The sequence below is a fragment of the Eleutherodactylus coqui genome, unplaced genomic scaffold (assembly GCF_035609145.1).
Source record: "Eleutherodactylus coqui strain aEleCoq1 unplaced genomic scaffold, aEleCoq1.hap1 HAP1_SCAFFOLD_341, whole genome shotgun sequence".
Taxonomy (NCBI): domain Eukaryota; kingdom Metazoa; phylum Chordata; class Amphibia; order Anura; family Eleutherodactylidae; genus Eleutherodactylus; species Eleutherodactylus coqui.
The window spans coordinates 50832-70000 of record NW_027102019.1 but is presented as its reverse complement, the minus strand read 5'-3'; positions in this window follow the sequence as shown (position 1 = coordinate 70000).

The following is a 19169-nucleotide window of genomic DNA, read 5'->3' as shown; positions in this document are numbered from 1 at the left end:
GGGAGGGGCGCCCGCGCGTCCCTTCCCCGTCGCCGAGGGCCGTACGCCGGCGTGTGGACCTGCTCGCCGGAGTTCGTCCGGGGCTCGGTAGGGGTGCTCGGCCCTTGAGGTCCTGCCCCGGACAGGGGCGCGGCGAGGGTCCCCTGGCCGCGTCGGCTCTCACGTCGACCCACTCTCTCGCGTGGGAAGGCCTCCGCCCGGCGTCTCGGAGGGGGGTCACCCGGGCGGGCAAGCCGGCCAGCCTGCTGGCCCCGCGGCCTGCGCAGGCGGAGTGCGGGGGGGACTCTTGCTCTCGGTGGCTCTGCCCCAGGAGGGTGCGGGGTGGCGGCAGAGGGGAGGCCGCCGCGGGTGCTTCGAGTTTGAGAAATACTCACTTGGTCAGAGACCGCACACCGCTCGTTCCCTTATATGCAAAAAAGGTGTTCGTCCTGACGTTTTGCGAGGCCTTATTTTACCGTCGTCGGCGCTATCAGGGGAAACACGCCCGCTCCTTCCGTCTCCCTGGAACCGCGCCTCGGCCCCGAGGGCCCAGGTTCAACCTCATACCGGTTCTCACGACATGCATCGACACTCGGTGCAACTCCAGCAGCCGCAGCTCCCGCCGGCCCGGCCAGCCAGGTACGCGCCCCTGGTCGGCGCCTGGAGCGTTTGCACTTTGTCGTTTTTTTCTCCAAGACTCCTATCTGCCAACTGCTGTGGACTTCAGCGGTGGCTGCCGCGGGCTATGCGCGGCCTCCTGGGGGTCCCGCCTGCCCGCGCAGGCAGCTAGGACGGGGTTATCAGCAAAGCCTGTGAGGCGCTCTCATGGGGAGGGGGGGCTCCGCAGCCCCCCCAAGGTGGCTTCGTACACCTCTTGAACGTTGCGGCCCGGCCGCTCGGTGAGAGCGGGGTCTACCCGGGCAGACAGCCTGTCGGCCCCGCGGCCTGGACAGGCGGGAGCGGGGACTCTTGCGCTCGGGGGCTCTGCTCCAAGGAGCGAGAGCGGACGCTCTGCTCGGCCCGGAGAGTGGGGTGGCGGGGCGCCGTCGCCTCGCTGGAACCAGGGGCGTCGTGACGTGCGCGCGCGCCTAGCCGCCGCCAGAACAGGCCGGAAAGGTTGAGCTGCATACGGATCTAAGCCGTTGCCCAAACTAACTCTGGCCCGTGTGACACAGCCGCGCGCGCGCTTTCCCACGACACTCGACCGCCGGGCTCCCTCAGCCTGGGAGGCACTCTCGGGGCAGGGGGCCACCGCAGCCCCCTTAAGGTGGCTTCGTACACCTCTTGAACGTGGCGCCCGGCCGCTCGGAGAGCGGGGTCTACGCGGGCAGACAGCCTGTCGGCCCCGCGGCCTGGACAGGCGGAGCGGGGGCTCTTGCGCTCGTGGGGGCTCTGCACGGCCCGGAGAGCGGGGTGCGGGGCGCCGTCGCCTCGCTGGAACCTGGGGCGGCGTGACGTTCGCGCGCGCCTAGCCGCCGCCAGAACAGGCCGGAAAGGTTGAGCTGCATACGGATCTAAGCCGTTGCCCAAACTAACTCTGGCCCGTGTGACACAGCCGCGCGCGCGCTTTCCTACGACACTCGACCGCCGGGCTCCCTCAGCCTGGGAGGCACTCTCGGGGCAGGGGGCCACCGCAGCCCCCCCAAAGGTGGCTTCGTACACCTCTTAAACGTGGCGCCCGGCCGCTCGGTGAGAGCGGGGTCTACGCGGGCAGACAGCCTGTCGGCCCCGCGGCCTGGACAGGCGGAGCGGGGGCTCTTGCGCTCGGGGGGGCTCTGCACGGCCCGGAGAGCGGGGTGCGGGGCGCCGTCGCCTCGCTGGAACCTGGGGCGTCGTGACGTTCGCGCGCGCCTAGCCGCCGCCAGAACAGGCCGGGAAGGTTGAGCTGCATACGGATCTAAGCCGTTGCCCAAACTAACTCTGGCCCGTGTGACCGACACAGCCGCGCACGCGCTTTCCTACGACACTCGACCGCCAGGCTCCCCTCGGAATGGGAGGCACTCTCGGGGCGGGGGGCACCGCAGCCCCCCAAGGTGGCTTTACGTACACCTCTTGAACGTGGCGCCCGGCCGCTCGGAGAGCGGGGTCTACCCGGGCAGACAGCCCGTCGGCCCCGCGGCCTGGACAGGCGGAGTGGGGGCAAGCCAAGGCTACCGGCGGGCGGGATCGACCGGGTAGCCGCCGTGGGGGAACACAAGTTGGACGCCTCGCACCGTCGCGGACCACCGTCCTCCGTCTCTCTCCCTCTCTCGGAAGGGGGGCCGCCCGAGGCGCACGGGCCTCGGGCGGCCAGGGGTGGAAGGGCTCCACCCCAAGGTGGCTTCGTACACCTCTTGAACGTGGCGCCCGGCCGCTCGGTGAGAGCGGGGTCTACCCGGGCAGACAGCCTGCTGGCCCCGCGGCCTGGACAGGCGGAGCGGGGACTCTTGCGCTCGGGGGCTCTGCTCGGCCCGGAGAGTGGGGTGCGGGGCGCCGTCGCCTCGCTGGAACCAGGGGTGTCGTGCCATTCGCGCGCGCGCGCCTAGCCGCCGCCAGAACAGGCCGGAAAGGATGAGCTTCATACGGATCTAAGCCGTTGCCCAAACTACCTCTGGCCCCTGTGACCGACACAGCCGTGGCACGCGCTTTCCTACGACACTCGACCGCCGGGCTCCCTCGGCCTGGGAGGCACTCTCAGGGGTGGGGGGCACCGCAGCCCCCCCAAGGTGGCTTCGTACACCTCTTGAACGTGGCGCCCGGCCGCTCGGAGAGCGGGGTCTACCCGGGCGGACAGCCTGTTGGCCCCGCGGCCTGGACAGGCGGAGTGGGGACAAGCCAAGGTTACCGGCGGGCGGGATCGACCGGGTAGCCGCCGTGGGGAACACAAGTTGGACGCCTCGCGCCGTCGCGGACCACCGTCCTCCGTCTCTCTCCCTCTCTCGGAAGGGAGGCCGCCCGAGGCGCACGGGCCTCGGACGGCCAGGGGTGGAAGGGCTCCACCCCGAGGTGGCTTCGTACACCTCTTGAACGTGGCCGCCCGGCCGCTCGGTGAGAGCGGGGTCTACCCGGGCAGACAGCCCGTCGGCCCCGCGGCCTGGACAGGCGGAACGGGGGCAAGCCAAGGCTACCGGCGGGCGGGATCGACCGGGTAGCCGCCGTGGGGAACACAACACGGACGCCTCGCGCCGTCGCGGACCACCGTCCTCCGTCTCTCTCTCTCCCTCTCTCGGAAGGGAGGCCGCCCGAGGCGCACGGGCCTCGGACGGCCGGGGGTGGAAGGGATCCACCCCCCGCGGGAAGGGGACGCGCGCCGGCGCCCGGACGCGGGAGCGTTGACCCGGGGGTCTTTACTCCGCCGAGGGGTAGCCCGGAGAAGGAGCGAGACCGGCCGGCGGGGGTGGAACACCCCCTCATGCCTCGCTCCTTCTGGGGATAAAGCGCGTCGTCCGCAGGCCGCCGTCCCCTATCCCCGCCCTGGACCGCCCGCATCGGCCGGAGCCCGAGGGGACAGGCGGGGGTCCTTCGCTTTCGGGAAAACCTTCACCAAACGTGGGGCCCGTGCCCCGCTCTCGGCCGCCCTGAGGCGGGAGAGCCCGGATCGTTCTCTCTCTCGGCGTCGGCCCCACCGACGCCGTCGCACGGTGGCCTGGGAAAGGGCTGCACCCCCTGCGCCACGCTTCTCCCCCGGAGTACTCCCCCCGCAGGGGGCTCCGCGGGGTGTCCCGACGCGCAGAGTCGCTCGCCTTCTTCCGCGGGGGACGGGAGGGACGCCCACGCGCGTCCCTTCCCCATCCTCGAGAGCCGTACGCGCCGAGGGTGAACCCGCTCGCCGGGGCGCCGGGGAGCAGGGCCCTTGTGGTCCTTCCCCGGACATGGGCGCGGCGAGGGTCCCCCGGCCGCGACGGCTCTCCCGTTGACCCACTCTCTCGCCTTGGGTGGTGGTGATGGAGGCGGCTGCCTACGCCTCAGCCCGGCATCTCGGAGGGGGGTCGCCCGGGCAGCCAGCCAGCCAGCCTGTTGGCCCCGCGGCCTGCACAGGCGGAGTGGGGACACTTGCGCTCTATGACTCTGCTCCCAGGGAGGTGGCAGAGGGGCGGCCGCGGTGCTTTGACTTTGAGCGGTCCCCACTCCAGCACTCTGAGAAATAGTCACTTTGTCAAAGACCGCACACCGCTCGTTCCCTTATATGCAAAAAAGGTGTTCGTCCTGACGTTTTGCGAGCCCTTATTTTACCGTCGTCGGCGCTATCAGGGGAAACAGGCCCGCTCCTTCCGCCTTCATGGAACCGTAGCTCGGCCCCGAGGGCCCAGGATTACCCTCATACCGGTTCTCACGACATGCGTCGACACTCGGCTCAGCCCCGGCAGCCGCAGCTCCCGCCGGCCCGGCCAGCCGGGTCCGCACCCCTGGCCGGCGCCTGGAGCGTCTGGACTTTGTCGTTTTCTCTCCAAGACTCGTCTCTGCCAACTGCCGTGGACTTCGGCGGGGGCTGCCGCGGGCTGTGCCCGGCCTCTTGGGGGTCCCGCCTGCCCGCGCAGGCAGCTAGGACAGGGTTATCAGCGCTCTCAGGGGGGGCCTCCGCAGACCCCCCACAGGTGGCTCCGTACACCTCTTGAACGTGGCGCCCGGCCGCTCGGAGAGCGGGGTCTTCCCGGGCAAGCCGCCTGTGGGCCCCACGGCCTGGACAGGCGGAGCGGAGACAAGCCCAGGCTACCGGCAGGATCGACCGGCTGGCAGCCGTGGTGGAACAACGGGGACGCCTCGCGCCGCCGCGGGCCGCCGTCCTCCGTCTCTCTCCCACTCTCGGAGGCAGGCCGCCCGAGGCCAACGGGCCTCGGACGGCGTGGGGTGGAAGGGCTCCACCCCAGGGGAAGAAAACACGCCCGCGCTCGTTTGCACAGTCTGCCCCGGCCCGGCATCTCGGAGGGGGGGGGTCGCCCGGGCAGCCAGCCAGCCAGCCTGTTGGCCCCGTGGCCTGCACAGGCGGAGTGGGGACCCTCGCGCTCGATGACTCTGCTCCCAGGGAGGTGGCAGAGGGGCGGACGCGGTGCTTTGACTTTGAGCGGTCCCCACTCCCTTCTCAGCACATTGAGAAATAGTCACTTTGTCAAAGACCGCACACCGCTCGTTCCCTTATATGCAAAAAAGGTGTTCGTCCTGACGTTTTGCGAGGCCTTATTTTACCGCCGTCGGCGCTATCAGGGGAAGCGGGCCCGCTCCTTCCGCCTTCCTGGAACCGTGCCTCGGCCCCGAGGGCCCAGGATTACCCTCATACCGGTTCTCACGACATGCATCGACACTCGGCTCAGCCCCGGCAGCCGCAGCTCCCGCCGGCCCGACCAGCCGGGTCCGTCCCCCTGGCCGGCGCCCGGAGCGTCTGGACTTTGTCGTTTTTTCATCCAACACTCTCCTCTGGCAAATGCCATGGACTTCAGCGGGGGCTGCCGCGGGCTGTTCCCCGCCTCCTGGGTGTCCTGCCCTGCAACACCGGAGGCTCAGGCAGGGTCTTGAGCTACTGCTGGTAGGTGCACCTCGGGGGCCCTCCGCAGCCGCCCCGGGCCACCCCTGCAGCCAGCACACCGCTGCCAACAGCCCGCTCCCCATCACCAGCCAGCCCCTCTGCATACATCTGCTGGGGGTGCATTTTTGACTTCCCCCGCTTTGGCCTATGGGGAAAAGCCAGGGGGGAAACCTCCAGAGTCAGGCCGACCTCCTGGAACTCTAGCCCGGCCTGGAGCTACCGGTTTGTCCCCTTCCCGGTTCTCAGGACGTGCATCGCCACTCGGCTCAGCCCCAGCCGCCGCAGCTCCCGCCGGCCCGGCCAGCCGGGTCCGTCCCCCTGGCCGGCGCCTGGAGGCGTTTGGACTTTGTCATTTTTTTTCAAAGACTCATCTCTGCCAACTGCCCCGGGCTTCAGCAGTGGCTGCCGCGGGCTGTGCACGGCCTCCTGGTGGGGTCCCGCCTGCCCGCGCAGGCATCTAGGACAGGGTTCTCAGCAAGGGCTTGGAGGCGCTCTCAGGGGGGCCTCCGCAGGCCCCCAAGGTGGCTTCGTACACCTCTCGAACGTGGCGCCCGGCCGCTCGGAGAGCGGGGTCTGCCCGGGCAGCCAGCCAGCCTGTCGGCCCCGCGGCCTGCACAGGCGGAGTGGGGACACTCGCGCTCGATGACTCTGCTCCCAGGGAGGTGGCAGAGGGGCGGCCGCGGCGCTTTGACTTTGAGCGGTCCCCACTCCCTTCTCAGCACTCTGAGAAATAGTCACTTTGTCAAAGACGGCACACCGCTCGTTCCCTTATATGCAAAAAAGGTGTTCGTCCTGACGTTTTGCGAGGCCTTAATTTACCGCCGTCGGCGCTATCAGGGCAAACAGGCCCGCTCCTTCCGCCTTCCTGGAACCGTGCCTCGGCCCGGAGGGCCCAGGATTACCCTCATACCGGTTCTCACGACATGCATCGATACTCGGCTCAGCCCCGGCAGCCGCAGCTCCCGCCGGCCCGGCCAGCCGGGTCCGCCCCCCTGGCCGGCACGCCTGGAGCGTTTGGACTTTGTCATTTTTCTCAAAGACTCATCTCTGCCAACTGCCGTGGGATTCAGCAGGGGCTGCCACGGGCTGTTCCCCGCCTCCTGGGTTTCCTGCCCTGCAACACCAGAGGGTCAGGGGGGGTCTTGAGCAACTACTGGTAGGTGCAGCACCTCGGGGGCCCTCTGCAGCCAGCACACGGCTGCCAACAGCCCGCTCCCCATCACCCGCCAGCCCCTCTGCATACATCTGCCGGGGGTGCTTTTTTGACTTCCCCCATGTTGGCCTATGGGGAAAAGCCAGGGGGAAAACCTCCAGAGTCAGGCCGACCTCCTGGAACCCTAGCCCGGCCTGGAGCTACTGGTTTGCCCCCTTCCCGGTTCTCAGGACATGCCTTGACACTCGGCTCAGCCCCGGCAGCCGCAGCCCCCGCCGGCCCGGCCAGCCGGGTCCGCCACCCTGCCCGGCGCCTGGAGCGTTTGGACTTTGTCGTTTTTTCTCAAAGACTCATCTCTGCCAACTGCCAAGGACTACAGCAGGGGCTGCCACCTGCTGTTCCCCGCCAATGGGTGTCCTGCCCTGCAACACCGGAGGCTCGGGCAGGGTCTTGAGCAACTGCTGGTAGGTGCTCTCAGGGGGCCCCGCCACACCCCCCAGGCCCACCTCCAGGGCCTCCCTCCCGGCCCCTGGAGCTGCCAGCACCCCCTCGCCCTCAACACTCTCTCCCCGTTGGGACTTTGAAACTTTTCTGACCGTGCAAGCTTCGTCAAACGGCAAGGGGGCAAGCGGCGGGCTCTGCCCGGCCTCCTGGGGTCCTGCCCGGGGACATCGGAGGCTCAGCCTGGGTTTTCAGCCACCACGGGCAGGTGCACTCAGGGGGCCCTCCGCAGCCGCCCATGCACACCTCTGCAGCCAGCACACCGCTGCCAACAGCCCGCTCCCCATCACCAGCCAGCCCCTCTGCATACATCTGCCGGGGGTGCTTTTTTGACTTCCCCCATTTTGGCCAATGGGGAAAAGCCAAGGGGAAAACCTCCAGAGTCAGGCCGACCTCCTGGAACTCGAGCTCGGCCTGGAGCCACCGGTTTGTCCCCTTCCCGGTTCTCAGGAGATGCATCGACACTCGGCTCAGCCCCGGCAGCCGCAGCACCCGCCGGCCAGGCCAGCCACGTCCGCCCCCCTGGCCGGCGCCTGGAGCGTTTGGACTTTGTCGTTTTTTTCCCCAAGACTCGCCTCTGCCAACTGCCAAGGACTTCAGCAGGGGCTGCCACGGCTGTTCCCCGCCTCCTGGGGTTCATGCCCGGGCACATCGGAGGCTCAGGCAGGGTCTTGAGCAACTACTGTTGGGTGCTCTCAGGGGGGCCCCTCCACACCCCCAGGCCGACCTCCAGGGGCTGCCCCCGGACCCTGGAGCAGCCTGCACCCCCCTCGCCGTCAACACTCTCCCCCCGTTGGGACTTTGAAACTTTTCTGACCGTGCGAGCTTCATCGGACGGGAAGGGGGCGACCTGCGGGCTCTGCCCGGCCTCCCGGGGTCCCTGCCCGGGCCCCGTGGGAGGTACAGGCAGGGTTTCTCACCTACTACCCGTAGGCACTCTCAGGGGGCCCTCCGCGCCCTCAGGCCGCCCTCCCCGGGCTTCCCCCGGGTCCGCGGAGCAGCCCGCCACCCCTCGCCGCACTGTCTCTCGCCCCCCGTCGGGACTTTGAAACTTTTCCCCCCCGTGCAAACCTCACCGGGGGGCAGAGGGAGAGACCTGCGGGCCGTGCCCGGCCTCCCGGGACTCCCTCCGGGCAGCGCGGGCGGCTCGGACGGGGTTTTCAGCGAGTGCTGGGGGGGGTGTCTTCGGGGGCCCCCCGCGGGCCCCCCGGGGCACCTGCGCGGGGTGGCCCCTGCTGCCAGGCACCCACTCCCCATCGACCATCCAGCCCCCCTACATACATCTGGCGGGGGTGCTTTTTTGAGTTCCCCCATTTTGGCAACTTGGCACCTCCTATGGGGAAACCGGCAAAATCATGCCGACCTCCTGGAACTCCGGCTCGGCCTGGAGCCGCCGGTTTGTCCCCTTCCCGGTTCTCAGGCATTTTCGGACTTTGTCATTTTTTCAGCACTCTGTCAATGCGGCCAGCGGGAGCTGCCGCGGTCTGTGCCCAGGCACCAGGCACTAAAAACGGACACAGTCGGAGGGTCAGGGGGTGTCTCGGCCAGATACTGAAAAACACTCAGGGGGTGCCCAGGCACCAGGCGCTCCAAACGGACACAGTCGGAGGGTCAGGGGGTGTCTCGGCCAGATACTGGAAAACACTCAGGGGCGCCCGGAGGCTGCACAGGGCCACCCCAGGCCGCTCCCCCGGGCACCCGGGCGGCCATATTGGCGGCTGAGACCCCCTCTTCAGCGAACGCCAGGGGGCGCTCAGGGGCACACGGGGGCTGCTCCACTCGCCCCAGGGCGGCCCCCGCGGGTACCCGGGCGGCCATATTGGCGGCTGGGACCCCCTCTTGAGCAAACGCCAGGGGGGCGCTCAGGGACGCACGGGGGCTGCTCCACTCGCCCCAGGCCGGCCTCCCTGGGTACCCGGGCGGGCACATTAGCGGCTGAGACCCCCTCTCCACCAGAGACCGGGGGGCGCTCGGGGACACACGGGGGCTGCTCCACTCGCCCCAGGCCGGACTCCCTGAGGCGGGCACATTAGCGGCTGAGACCCCCTCTCCACCAGAGACCGGGGGGCGCTCGGGGACACACGGGGGCTGCTCCACTCGCCCCAGGCCGGACTCCCTGAGGCGGGCACATTAGCGGCTGAGACCCCCTCTCCACCAGAGACCGGGGGGCGCTCGGGGACACACGGGGGCTGCTCCACTCGCCCCAGGCCGGCCTCCCTGAGGCGGGCACATTAGCAGCTGAGACCCCCTCTCCACCAATGACCGGGGGACGCTCAGGGACACACGGGGGCTGCTCCACTCGCCCCAGGCCGGCCTCCCTGGGTACCCAGGCGGGCACATTAGCGGCTGAGACCCCCTCTCCACCAGAGACCGGGGGGCGCTCGGGGACACACGGGGGCTGCTCCACTCGCCCCAGGCCGGACTCCCTGAGGCGGGCACATTAGCGGCTGAGACCCCCTCTCCACCAGAGACCGGGGGGCGCTCGGGGACACACGGGGGCTGCTCCACTCGCCCCAGGCCGGACTCCCTGAGGCGGGCACATTAGCGGCTGAGACCCCCTCTCCACCAGAGACCGGGGGGCGCTCGGGGACACACGGGGGCTGCTCCACTCGCCCCAGGCCGGCCTCCCTAGGTACCCGGGCGGGCACATTAGCGGCTGAGACCCCCTCTTCAGCAAACGCCAGGGGACGCTCAGGGACACACGGGGGCTGCTCCACTCGCCCCAGGCCGGCCTCCCTAGGTACCCGGGCGGGCACATTAGCGGCTGAGACCCCCTCTTCAGCAAACGCCAGGGGACGCTCAGGGACACACGGGGGCTGCTCCACTCGCCCCAGGCCGGCCTCCCTAGGTACCCGGGCGGGCACATTAGCGGCTGAGACCCCCTCTTCAGCAAACGCCAGGGGACGCTCAGGGACACACGGGGGCTGCTCCACTCGCCCCAGGCCGGCCTCCCTAGGTACCCGGGCGGGCACATTAGCGGCTGAGACCCCCTCTTCAGCAAACGCCAGGGGACGCTCAGGGACACACGGGGGCTGCTCCACTCGCCCCAGGCCGGCCTCCCTAGGTACCCGGGCGGGCACATTAGCGGCTGAGACCCCCTCTTCAGCAAACGCCAGGGGACGCTCAGGGACACACGGGGGCTGCTCCACTCGCCCCAGGCCGGCCTCCCTAGGTACCCGGGCGGGCACATTAGCGGCTGAGACCCCCTCTTCAGCAAACGCCAGGGGACGCTCAGGGACACACGGGGGCTGCTCCACTCGCCCCAGGCCGGCCTCCCTAGGTACCCGGGCGGGCACATTAGCGGCTGAGACCCCCTCTTCAGCAAACGCCAGGGGACGCTCAGGGACACACGGGGGCTGCTCCACTCGCCCCAGGCCGGCCTCCCTAGGTACCCGGGCGGGCACATTAGCGGCTGAGACCCCCTCTTCAGCAAACGCCAGGGGACGCTCAGGGACACACGGGGGCTGCTCCACTCGCCCCAGGCCGGCCTCCCTAGGTACCCGGGCGGGCACATTAGCGGCTGAGACCCCCTCTTCAGCAAACGCCAGGGGACGCTCAGGGACACACGGGGGCTGCTCCACTCGCCCCAGGCCGGCCTCCCTAGGTACCCGGGCGGGCACATTAGCGGCTGAGACCCCCTCTTCAGCAAACGCCAGGGGACGCTCAGGGACACACGGGGGCTGCTCCACTCGCCCCAGGCCGGCCTCCCTAGGTACCCGGGCGGGCACATTAGCGGCTGAGACCCCCTCTCGACCAAAGACCGGGGGACGCTCAGGGACACACGGGGGCCGCTCCACTCACCCCCAGGCCGACCTCCAGGGCCTCCCTCCCGGCCCCTGGAGCAGCCAGCGCCCCCTCGCCGTCAACACTCTCTCCCCCGTTGGGACTTTGAAACTTTTTCTGACCGTGCAAGCTTCATCGGACGGCAAAGGGGGCAAGCTGCGGTCCGTGCCCGGCCTGCTGGGGTCCTGCCCGGGGACATCGGAGGCTCAGCCAGGGTCTTGAGCTACTGCTGGTAGGTGCGCTTTGGGGGCCCTCCGCAGCCGCCCCGGGCCACCCCTGCAGCCAGCACACTGCTGCCAACAGCCCGCCGCTCTCCCACACCAGCCAGCCCCGTCTGCACACATCTGCCGGGGGTGCTTTTTTGAGAAACACTGTCACTTTGTCAAAGACCGCACACCGCTCGTTCCCTTATACCCCGACAAGGTGTTCGTGCTGACGTTTTGCGAGGCCTTATTTTACCGCCGTCGGCGCTATCAGGGGAAGCGGGCCCGCTCCTTCCGCCCTCCTGGAACCGTGCCTCGGCCCGGAGCGGCCAGGTTTACCCTCATACCGGTTCTCGTGACCTGCATTGACACTCGGCTCTTCCCCGGCCGCCGCAGCTCCCGCCGGTCCGACCAGCTGGGTCCGCCCCCCTGGACGGCACGCCTGGAGCGTTTGGACTTTGTCATTTTCATGACTTGTCTCCTCAAACTTTGTTCGACTGCAAGGGGGGCTGCCGCAGTCCGGGCCCAGCCTCCAGCGGTTGCCCCCGGCCGCTGGAGCTGCCAGCACCCCCTCGCCGTCAACACTCTCTCCCCGTTGGGACTTTGAAACTTTTCTGACCGTGCAAGCTTCGTCAAACGGCAAGGGGGCAAGCGGCGGGCTCTGCCCAGCCTCCTGGGGTCCTGCCCGGGGACATCGGAGGCTCAGCCAGGGTGTTGAGCCACTGCTGGCAGGTGCACTCAGGGGGACCCTCCGCAGCCGCCCATGCACACCTCTGCAGCCAGCACACCGCTGCCAACAGCCCGCTCCCCATCACCAGCCAGCCCCTCTGCATACATCTGCTGGGGGTGCTTTTTTGACTTCCCCCATTGTGGCCAATGGGAAAATGCCAAGGGGAAAACCTCCAGAGTCCTGCCGACCTCCTGGAACTCCAACCCGGCCTGGAGTCACAGGTTTGTCCCCTTCCCGGTTCTCAGGACCTGCACTGACACTCGGCTCAGCCCCGGCAGCTGCAGCCCCCGCCGGCCCGGCCTGCCGGGTCCGCACCCCTGGCCGGCGCATGGAGCAGTTTGGACTTTGTCATTTTCATGACTTGTCTCCTCAAACTTTGTTCTACTGCAAGGGGGGCTGCCGCAGTCCGTGCCCAGCCTCCAGGGTTTGCCCCCGGCCCCTGGAGCAGCCAGCACCCCCTCGCCGTCAACACTCTCCCCCCGTGGGGACTTTGAAACATTTCTGACCGTGCAAGCTTCATGGGACGGCAAGGGGGCAGGCTGCGGTCTGTGCCCGGCCTCCTGGGGTCCCGCCTGGGCACATCGGAGGCTCAGGCAGGGTCTTGAGCAACTGCTGTTGGGTGCTCTCAGGGGGCCCCTCCACACCCCCAGGCCGACCCCCAGGGGCTCCAGCCCGGCCCCAGGGGCAGCCAGCACCCCTTCTCCGTCAACACTCTCCCCCCGTTGGGACTTTGAAACTTTTCTGACCGTGCGAGCGTCAGCGGACGGCAAGGGGGCGACCTGCGGGCTCTGCCCGGACTCCCCGGGGCCCTGCCCGGCCCCGTGGGTGGGACAGGCAGGGTTTCTCACCTACTACCCGTAGGCACTCTCAGGGGGCCCTCCGCGCCCTCAGGCCGCCCTCCCCGGGCTTCCCCCGGGTCCGCGGAGCAGCCCGCCACCCCTCGCCGCACTGTCTCTCGCCCCCGTTGGGACTTTGAAACTTTTCCCCCCGTGCAAACCTCACCGGGGGGGCAGAGGGAGAGACCCGCGGGCCGTGCCCGGCCTCCCGGGACTCCCTCCGGGCAGCGCGGGCGGCTCGGACGGGGTTTTCAGCGAGTGCTGGGGGGGGTGTCTTCGGGGGCCCCCCGCCGGCCCCCCGGGGCACCTGCGCGGGGTGGCCCCTGCTGCCAGACACCCACTCCCTATCGACCATCCAGCCCCCCTACATACATCTGGCGGGGGTGCTTTTTTGAGTTCCCCCATTTTGGCAACTTGGCACCTCCTATGGGGAAACCGGCAAAATCATGCCGACCTCCTGGAACTCCGGCTCGGCCTGGAGCCGCCGGTTTGTCCCCTTCCCGGTTCTCAGGCATTTTCGGACTTTGTCATTTTTTCAGCACTCTGTCAATGCGGCCAGCGGGAGCTGCCGCGGTCTGTGCCCAGGCACCAGGCACTAAAAACGGACACAGTCGGAGGGTCAGGGGGTGTCTCGGCCAGATACTGAAAAACACTCAGGGGGTGCCCAGGCACCAGGCGCTCCAAACGGACACAGTCGGAGGGTCAGGGGGTGTCTCGGCCAGATACTGAAAAACACTCAGGGGCGCCCGGAGGCTGCACAGGGCCACCCCAGGCCGCTCCCCCGGGCACCCGGGCGGCCATATTGGCGGCTGAGACCCCCTCTTCAGCGAACGCCAGGGGGCGCTCAGGGGCGCACGGGGGCTGCTCAACTCGCCCCAGGCCGGCCTCCCTGAGGCGGGCACATTAGCGGCTGAGACCCCCTCTCCACCAATGACCGGGGGACGCTCAGGGACACCCGGGGGCTGCTCCACTCGCCCCAGGCCGGCCTCCCTGAGGCGGGCACATTAGCGGCTGAGACCCCCTCTCCACCAAAGACCGGGGGACGCTCAGGGACACACGGGGGCTGCTCCACTCGCCCCAGGCCGGCCTCCCTGAGGCGGGCACATTAGCGGCTGAGACCCCCTCTCCACCAAAGACCGGGGGGCACTCGGGGACACACGGGGGCTGCTCCACTCGCCCCAGGCCGGCCTCCCTGAGGCGGGCACATTAGCGGCTGAGACCCCCTCTCGACCAAAGACCGGGGGACGCTCAGGGACACACGGGGGCTGCTCCACTCGCCCCAGGCCGGCCTCCCTGAGGCGGGCACATTAGCGGCTGAGACCCCCTCTTGACCAAAGACCGGGGGACGCTCAGGGACACACGGGGGCTGCTCCACTCACCCCAGGCCGGCCTCTCTAGGTACCCAGGCGGGCACATTAGCGGCTGAGACCCCCTCTTGAGCGAGCAACGGGGGGAACTCCGGGACACACGGGGGCTGCTCCACTCGCCCCAGGCCGGCCTCCCTGAGGCGGGCACATTAGCGGCTGAGACCCCCTCTCCACCAAAGACCGGGGGGCGCTCAGGGACACACGGGGGCTGCTCCACTCGCCCCAGGCCGGCCTCCCTGAGGCGGGCACATTAGCGGCTGAGACCCCCTCTCCACCAGAGACCGGGGGGCACTCAGGGACACACGGGGGCTGCTCCACTCGCCCCAGGCCGGCCTCTCTAGGTACCCAGGCGGGCACATTAGCGGCTGAGACCCCCTCTCGACCAAAGACCGGGGGACGCTCAGGGACACACGGGGGCTGCTCCACTCGCCCCAGGCCGGCCTCTCTAGGTACCCAGGCGGGCACATTAGCGGCTGAGACCCCCTCTCGACCAAAGACCGGGGGACGCTCAGGGACACACGGGGGCTGCTCCACTCGCCCCAGGCCGGCCTCTCTAGGTACCCAGGCGGGCACATTAGCGGCTGAGACCCCCTCTCGACCAAAGACCGGGGGACGCTCAGGGACACACGGGGGCTGCTCCACTCGCCCCAGGCCGGCCTCTCTAGGTACCCAGGCGGGCACATTAGCGGCTGAGACCCCCTCTCGACCAAAGACCGGGGGACGCTCAGGGACACACGGGGGCTGCTCCACTCGCCCCAGGCCGGCCTCCCTGAGGCGGGCACATTAGCGGCTGAGACCCCCTCTCCACCAAAGACCGGGGGGCGCTCAGGGACACACGGGGGCTGCTCCACTCGCCCCAGGCCGGCCTCCCCAGGTACCCGGGCGGGCACATTAGCGGCTGAGACCCCCTCTCGACCAAAGACCGGGGGACGCTCAGGGACACACGGGGGCTGCTCCACTCGCCCCAGGCCGGCCTCCCTGAGGCGGGCACATTAGCGGCTGAGACCCCCTCTTGACCAAAGACCGGGGGACGCTCAGGGACACACGGGGGCTGCTCCACTCACCCCAGGCCGGCCTCTCTAGGTACCCAGGCGGGCACATTAGCGGCTGAGACCCCCTCTTGAGCGAGCAAACGGGGGGAACTCAGGGACACACGGGGGCTGCTCCACTCGCCCCAGGCCGGCCTCCCTGAGGCGGGCACATTAGCGGCTGAGACCCCCTCTCGACCAAAGACCGGGGGACGCTCAGGGACACACGGGGGCTGCTCCACTCGCCCCAGGCCGGCCTCTCTAGGTACCCAGGCGGGCACATTAGCGGCTGAGACCCCCTCTCGAGCAAAGACCGGGGGACGCTCAGGGACACACGGGGGCTGCTCCACTCGCCCCAGGCCGGCCTCCCTGGGTACCCAGGCGGGCACATTAGCGGCTGAGACCCCCTCTTCAGCAAACGCCAGGGGACACTTAGGGACACACGGGGGCTGCTCCACTCGCCCCAGGCCGGCCTCCCTGGGGCGGGCACATTAGCGGCTGAGACCCCCTCTCCACCAAAGACCGGGGGGCGCTCAGGGACACACGGGGGCTGCTCCACTCGCCCCAGGCCGGCCTCCCCAGGTACCCGGGCGGGCACATTAGCGGCTGAGACCCCCTCTCGACCAAAGACCGGGGGACGCTCAGGGACACACGGGGGCTGCTCCACTCGCCCCAGGCCGGCCTCCCTGAGGCGGGCACATTAGCGGCTGAGACCCCCTCTTGACCAAAGACCGGGGGACGCTCAGGGACACACGGGGGCTGCTCCACTCACCCCAGGCCGGCCTCTCTAGGTACCCAGGCGGGCACATTAGCGGCTGAGACCCCCTCTTGAGCGAGCAAACGGGGGGAACTCAGGGACACACGGGGGCTGCTCCACTCGCCCCAGGCCGGCCTCCCTGAGGCGGGCACATTAGCGGCTGAGACCCCCTCTCGACCAAAGACCGGGGGACGCTCAGGGACACACGGGGGCTGCTCCACTCGCCCCAGGCCGGCCTCTCTAGGTACCCAGGCGGGCACATTAGCGGCTGAGACCCCCTCTCGAGCAAAGACCGGGGGACGCTCAGGGACACACGGGGGCTGCTCCACTCGCCCCAGGCCGGCCTCCCTGGGTACCCAGGCGGGCACATTAGCGGCTGAGACCCCCTCTTCAGCAAACGCCAGGGGACACTTAGGGACACACGGGGGCTGCTCCACTCGCCCCAGGCCGGCCTCCCTGGGGCGGGCACATTAGCGGCTGAGACCCCCTCTCCACCAAAGACCGGGGGGCGCTCAGGGACACACGGGGGCTGCTCCACTCGCCCCAGGCCGGCCTCCCCAGGTACCCGGGCGGGCACATTAGCGGCTGAGACCCCCTCTCGACCAAAGACCGGGGGACGCTCAGGGACACACGGGGGCTGCTCCACTCGCCCCAGGCCGGCCTCCCTGAGGCGGGCACATTAGCGGCTGAGACCCCCTCTTGACCAAAGACCGGGGGACGCTCAGGGACACACGGGGGCTGCTCCACTCACCCCAGGCCGGCCTCTCTAGGTACCCAGGCGGGCACATTAGCGGCTGAGACCCCCTCTTGAGCGAGCAACGGGGGGAACTCAGGGACACACGGGGGCTGCTCCACTCGCCCCAGGCCGGCCTCCCTGAGGCGGGCACATTAGCGGCTGAGACCCCCTCTCCACCAAAGACCGGGGGACGCTCAGGGACACACGGGGGCTGCTCCACTCGCCCCAGGCCGGCCTCCCTGAGGCGGGCACATTAGCGGCTGAGACCCCCTCTTGACCAAAGACCGGGGGACGCTCAGGGACACACGGGGGCTGCTCCACTCACCCCAGGCCGGCCTCTCTAGGTACCCAGGCGGGCACATTAGCGGCTGAGACCCCCTCTTGAGCGAGCAACGGGGGGAACTCAGGGACACACGGGGGCTGCTCCACTCGCCCCAGGCCGGCCTCCCTGAGGCGGGCACATTAGCGGCTGAGACCCCCTCTCGACCAAAGACCGGGGGACGCTCAGGGACACACGGGGGCTGCTCCACTCGCCCCAGGCCGGCCTCCCTGAGGCGGGCACATTAGCGGCTGAGACCCCCTCTTGACCAAAGACCGGGGGACGCTCAGGGACACACGGGGGCTGCTCCACTCACCCCAGGCCGGCCTCTCTAGGTACCCAGGCGGGCACATTAGCGGCTGAGACCCCCTCTTGAGCGAGCAACGGGGGGAACTCAGGGACACACGGGGGCTGCTCCACTCGCCCCAGGCCGGCCTCCCTGAGGCGGGCACATTAGCGGCTGAGACCCCCTCTCCACCAAAGACCGGGGGACGCTCAGGGACACACGGGGGCTGCTCCACTCGCCCCAGGCCGGCCTCCCTGAGGCGGGCACATTAGCGGCTGAGACCCCCTCTTGACCAAAGACCGGGGGACGCTCAGGGACACACGGGGGCTGCTCCACTCACCCCAGGCCGGCCTCTCTAGGTACCCAGGCGGGCACATTAGCGGCTGAGACCCCCTCTTGAGCGAGCAACGGGGGGAACTCAGGGACACACGGGGGCTGCTCCACTCGCCCCAGGCCGGCCTCCCTGAGGCGGGCACATTAGCGGCTGAGACCCCCTCTCCACCAAAGACCGGGGGACGCTCAGGGACACACGGGGGCTGCTCCACTCGCCCCAGGCCGGCCTCCCTGAGGCGGGCACATTAGCGGCTGAGACCCCCTCTTGACCAAAGACCGGGGGACGCTCAGGGACACACGGGGGCTGCTCCACTCACCCCAGGCCGGCCTCTCTAGGTACCCAGGCGGGCACATTAGCGGCTGAGACCCCCTCTTGAGCGAGCAACGGGGGGAACTCAGGGACACACGGGGGCTGCTCCACTCGCCCCAGGCCGGCCTCCCTGAGGCGGGCACATTAGCGGCTGAGACCCCCTCTCCACCAAAGACCGGGGGACGCTCAGGGACACACGGGGGCTGCTCCACTCGCCCCAGGCCGGCCTCCCTGAGGCGGGCACATTAGCGGCTGAGACCCCCTCTTGACCAAAGACCGGGGGACGCTCAGGGACACACGGGGGCTGCTCCACTCACCCCAGGCCGGCCTCTCTAGGTACCCAGGCGGGCACATTAGCGGCTGAGACCCCCTCTTGAGCGAGCAACGGGGGGAACTCAGGGACACACGGGGGCAGCTCCACTCGCCCCAGGCCGGCCTCCCTGAGGCGGGCACATTAGCGGCTGAGACCCCCTCTCCACCAAAGACCGGGGGACGCTCAGGGACACACGGGGGCTGCTCCACTCGCCCCAGGCCGGCCTCCCTGAGGCGGGCACATTAGCGGCTGAGACCCCCTCTTGACCAAAGACCGGGGGACGCTCAGGGACACACGGGGGCTGCTCCACTCACCCCAGGCCGGCCTCTCTAGGTACCCAGGCGGGCACATTAGCGGCTGAGACCCCCTCTTGAGCGAGCAACGGGGGGAACTCAGGGACACACGGGGGCTGCTCCACTCGCCCCAGGCCGGCCTCCCTGAGGCGGGCACATTAGCGGCTGAGACCCCCTCTCGACCAAAGACCGGGGGACGCTCAGGGACACACGGGGGCTGCTCCACTCGCCCCAGGCCGGCCTCCCTGAGGCGGGCACATTAGCGGCTGAGGCCCCCTCTCCACCAGAGACCGGGGGACGCTCAGGGACACACGGGGGCTGCTCCACTCGCCCCAGGCCGGCCTCCCTGAGGCGGGCACATTAGCGGCTGAGACCCCCTCTCCACCAAAGACCGGGGGACGCTCAGGGACACACGGGGGCTGCTCCACTCGCCCCAGGCCGGACTCCCTGAGGCGGGCACATTAGCGGCTGAGACCCCCTCTCCACCAAAGACCGGGGGGCACTCGGGGACACACGGGGGCTGCTCCACTCGCCCCAGGCCGGCCTCCCTAGGTACCCAGGCGGGCACATTAGCGGCTGAGACCCCCTCTTCAGCAAACGCCAGGGGACGCTCAGGGACACACGGGGGCTGCTCCACTCGCCCCAGGCCGGCCTCCCTAGGTACCCAGGCGGGCACACTAGCGGCTGAGACCCCCTCTTCAGCAAACGCCAGGGGACACTCAGGGACACACGGGGGCTGCTC